Source organism: Schistocerca serialis, chromosome 5 (genome assembly GCF_023864345.2).
Source record: "Schistocerca serialis cubense isolate TAMUIC-IGC-003099 chromosome 5, iqSchSeri2.2, whole genome shotgun sequence".
Classification (NCBI taxonomy): Eukaryota; Metazoa; Arthropoda; class Insecta; order Orthoptera; family Acrididae; genus Schistocerca; species Schistocerca serialis.
Genome location: NC_064642.1, coordinates 276,233,050 through 276,237,802, shown reverse-complemented (window position 1 = coordinate 276,237,802; position 4,753 = coordinate 276,233,050). Strand labels below are relative to the sequence as shown.

Here is a 4,753-nt window from a genome sequence, read left to right as displayed (position 1 = left end):
CGAGAGCGTCAGCTTGGTAATGGAGGAAAGTGTGGAGGAAAAAGTTGTATAGGGAGACCTAAGCATGAATACAGTATGTAAGCCGAATTTTATGCAGCTTGCAGTAGTTAAGTAGAGATACTTAAGTACAGACGAAGAGGCTTGCACATTACAGACAAGGATGGAGAGCCGCTTTAAATCGGTCTTCGAACTTGGACCATAACAACAACAAAGTTTATGGTGGTTCATGTAAGTTTTCCACGTACGGAGTAGTTTGTAAGTGAATAGTCGGCTCCGTATTTTTTTTATTTTTTATTTTTTTTTTGGATCATCGGTCTTCTGACTAGTTTGATGCGGTTCGCTACGATTTCCTCTCCTGTGCCTACCCGTTCTTCTCACAGTAGCACTTGCGACCTGAGTGCTGGATGTATTCCACGCTCTGTCTTGCTCTACTGTTTTTGCCCTCTACAGCTCCGTCTAGTACCATAGAAGTCATTCCATGATATCTTAACAGGTGTCATATCATCCTGTCCCTTCTGCTTACCAGTGTTTTCCACTTATTCCTTTCCTCTCAGATTCTGCGCATAACCACTTTATTCCTTACCTTATCAGTCCACCTAATTTTCAACAATCGCCTGTAGCACCACATCTCAAATGCTTCGACTCTCTTCTGTTCCAGTTTTACCACAGACCATGATTCACTAACGTACAATGCTGTCCTCCAAACGTACATTCTCAGAAATTTATTCCGCAAATTAAGGTCTATGTCTGATGACAGTAAACTTCTCGTGGCAAGGAAGGTCTCTTTTGGCAGTGCTGGTCTACTTTTGATGTCCTCCTTGTTCCGCTGGTCACTGGTTTTTCTTCTACCTAGGTAGCAAAAGTCATATACTGCATCCACTTCGTGACCTTCAATCCTGGTGTGAAGTTTCTCGCTGTTCTCATTTCTGCTACTTCTCATTATTTCCATCTTTCTTCGATTACCTCTCGATCCATATTCTATACTCGTTAGGCTGTTCATTGCATTTAGCAGATCATTTTATTCTTCTTCACTTTCACTCAGGAATCGTATCTTTGATATCCTTTAACCTTGAATTTTAATTCCATTTCTGAAACTTTCTTTTATTTCCATAATTGATTCTTCGATGAAAAAATTGCACAGTAGGCGGAAAGACTACGTAATTAATAAATCTAAATAGTTCAAGTAACACGTAGCAGAGTATTTTATTTCAATTTTTCAGATATTGACCACGTGTGTATGTAAGTGACCCTGACGTTTAGGCAAAATACTTGAATTTATTTACTTTGTAACACAAGTGCAGTAGCCCTAATTTCCCGTTCACTGCCTAGTTACATCCCTTCTCCAATGTATTCAGCTGAATTAATGGTAAATAGATGTATAAAAGTCTTGCAGTGTACTGGCGAACGTTTTGCGCCTTCTATGTTTTTTCACTAGTCGCAGTGCATACCAAAACAAAGTAACATGTCAGAGTTTTGTTGCCATGTCCTGTACGAGTGCCCAAGTTAGTGTGAGAATTTTGGAACAGATGACATATTTATTTACTCTGTTATAAACAAATTTTGCTATCCTGTTCCCTTACATCATACTACTTTATCATCACCTAGGAAGCTGAATGTTGTCAACAGATGTAAAAAGATGTTACGATATGAAGCTTACAATCGTTATCGCTGGAATGTACTATCTGTGATTAGTACACAAATAACTTGACTTGTGGATCTATTTTCGCACCGACGGCCTTTGTTTACATATAAAGAGGGTGTTGAGTATTTATTTGTAGTGATTTATGTGAAGCATGTAAACATTAGCTACATTTCCAGTAATTTACATCATTTCGCCTTGCGCAGAGCTTCATACACGTCCGACAGTGGTGTATTTATACGGTGAAAAGGCTTACTTTTGACTATGACATGATACATATCGTAGGATTTTAAAGTGCGACATGTGCTGAAGCAAAATCTAAGTGATATAAGTCCGTCCGAATAGGCCATGAAGGCCAAACGGTACCGATCGGCCGCCGTGTCATCCTTAGTCCACAGGCATCACTGGCTGCGGATATTGGAGGGGTATGTGGTCAGCACACCGCTCTTCCAGCCGTTTTCACTTTTTCGTGACCGGAGCCGCTACTTCTCAGTCAAGTAGCTCCTCAGTTTGTCTCACAAGGGCTGAATGCACCCTGCTGGCCAACAGCGCTGGACAGACCAGATGGTCACCCATCTAAGTGCTAGCCCAGCTCGACAGCACTTAGCTTCGGTGATCTGATGGGAACCGGTGTTACCACTGCGGCAAGGCCGTTGGACTAGTGATGTAATATTTTCACAATTTTTTCTACTGTACTGGTGTCTACCCGACAAATTTGAGCAGTGGTCTGTATATACACTGTGCTTTATAGTTGTATTGTTTGAACATTTTCAGTATAGGCCAAAGGCCGAAATCGCAGTCGTGAATTAAAGTATTTCTTCAGTCAGCAGTGCTTATGACGTTTTTATAAAATTCTACCTGCCTGTGATGCCCCACTATGAGAAGTTGATGTATATCTTGCTTGGCAACCGGTTTCGGTCAAGAATGTATAGTAGAATGGTGGTAGGCACCTTGATGACAACCGATTTTGGTCAAGGATGTAGACCATCATCAGGTCGTAGGCACCATAATGGCGGCTGGTGGATGAGAACGGAGCAAGGCCCTTAACTACATGGACGTCAATCTTCTTACGTACTAGGCTTGTTCTTCGACACCAGCCGCCATCATGGCCCCTACGGCCTGAAGATAAACTAAAATGTAGACCGAACCGGTTGCCAACCAAATTAGACATCTATTACGATCATGACAGTTTTATTGAATGTTAAAACTGAGCACAGTTATTGCCTTCGCAGTCAAAAAAGAGGGTGCACAGGCAGGCCTCTTGGGCGCCATTTGATCGCCGATGACTGAGAAAAATGAATCACTAACAACACAATTGTTCTGTAAGCACATATATGCTAGTACCACAGAACATAATCCTTGTGTGGTGCTGCTTGGTTCTCCGGTACCGTATTTTCTATTTTGTCATTACATGACATTGTCAAATAGAAATACAGGCGATCTGTTATGCTAGAATGTATGTACATCAATCCTAGGTGAAGATCGCTACAGTTCCTATATTGATTACTAGGTACAGCTTAGTGACAGGCTGTCTCAGGTCAATAAAAATCGTCCCTCAATTCAGTGTGTAAAGGCCACCAGGCATTACAAATCGTCGTAATCTATTGAGGCGCATCGCTTTTATTATGATGTACATACTAAAGTAGATTCTCATGTACCTATAATTTACATGGTTGTGTGCATGACAACATCAGCGATTCAGCTCAACCGATTATCATGATGTGTAACGCCTGGTGGCTGATACTCAATATATCAACAAATTTTATTGGGCTGAAGAAGGCGCGTCAATCACTTGAAACTAGTAATCGAATAAGAATTTTAGCGCTCGTTCCAACAGCGATTGTTGCAGTATCATGACCAGTAACTGAGCGCATATAAGCAGTTTGTACTGTTTTAGGGCAGCCAGGATGAGTGTACACGAACGAAACGTTGGGGCCTAGTAACCTCTCTCACGTATTTTGTAAGGAATCCAATAAGTGATCTCAGTGTGTTTCAGACTTTGCATCCTGTGAGAGTCTCCCTCTCTCTCTCTCTCTCTCTCTCTCTCTCTGTGTGTGTGTGTGTGTTTGAGAGCGTGCGCATAACGCGTGCACGGAAGTAAGTGCGGACGTGCTGCGGCGTTGATGGCAATGGAGGTCTGCTCCGCCTACGGTGCCGACACGGGAGTAACGAGGATCCGCAACAGCTGAGCCCCTGGAGAAATTAAGCGGCGGGGACGGTGGTGAGGCCGGTGGGGGGCGGAGGGCGGCTCTGCGGCGGCGCGGACCGCTTATCACGCGGCGGGCGCTGAATTACCGCTGGCCGCCCCCCGCACAGATTGCCGGCTCTGCCCGACCCGCCAGCGAACCGTCGTGCCGAGGAGCGAGACCTGCAGCGGGAGCACTCGTCCGACCTTTCCCGAGAACTGCTTCCCGGCTGGTATTCAAATTCCGAAAAAAAACTACTCCCCTGGGGAGGTTCTCTGGATAAAAATGCTCACATGCTGTGAAACTCTCTTTTATAGCTGTAAACAACCCTCAGATACAATTTCCACTGTTTCAATGATGTTAGTCAGGCAGGTTCCTCCGAACTACAAGTGGTCAGACAAGCATTGGTACTTCTCGATATTGTGGCAGCAAGGCTCTATTTCTTTAGTCTATTAGGTCTTTTGCCCACGACATTCAGTACTGGAAATACCACATATTTAACATACCTTTTATGTACTTATTTATACAGGTACATTTAACAAGGATACACACATGATTTTTCTTTATAATAATGAAAACTACTTGCTCAAATATCGACAGAAATCCATACAAATCTTAAAAAAATAATGTACGTATGTATATATTGAGGTGACAAAAGTCATGGGATAATTAGTTGGCAGTAGTACCGCGTACAGAAGGTATAAGAGGGCAGTGCATTGGCCGAGTAATCATTTGTACTTAAGCGGTTGATGTGAAAAGGTTTTCGACGTGACTGTAGCCGCACTATGGGATTCAAATAGTTTAAATGGCTCTAAACACTATGGGACTTAATATCTGACGTCATCAGTCCCCTAGACTTAGAACTACTTAAACATAACCAACCTAAGGACATCACACACATCCATTCCCGAGGCAGGATTCGAACCTG

The 4,753-nt window shown here is 43.0% G+C and overlaps 1 pseudogene; it reads right to left on the bottom strand.

The window, feature by feature from the left end:
* Positions 1 to 2,179: 2,179 nt before the first annotated feature.
* On the bottom strand, positions 2,180 to 2,297 carry LOC126482817 (5S ribosomal RNA; annotated as a pseudogene).
* Between the last annotated feature and the right edge of the window lie 2,456 nt (positions 2,298 to 4,753).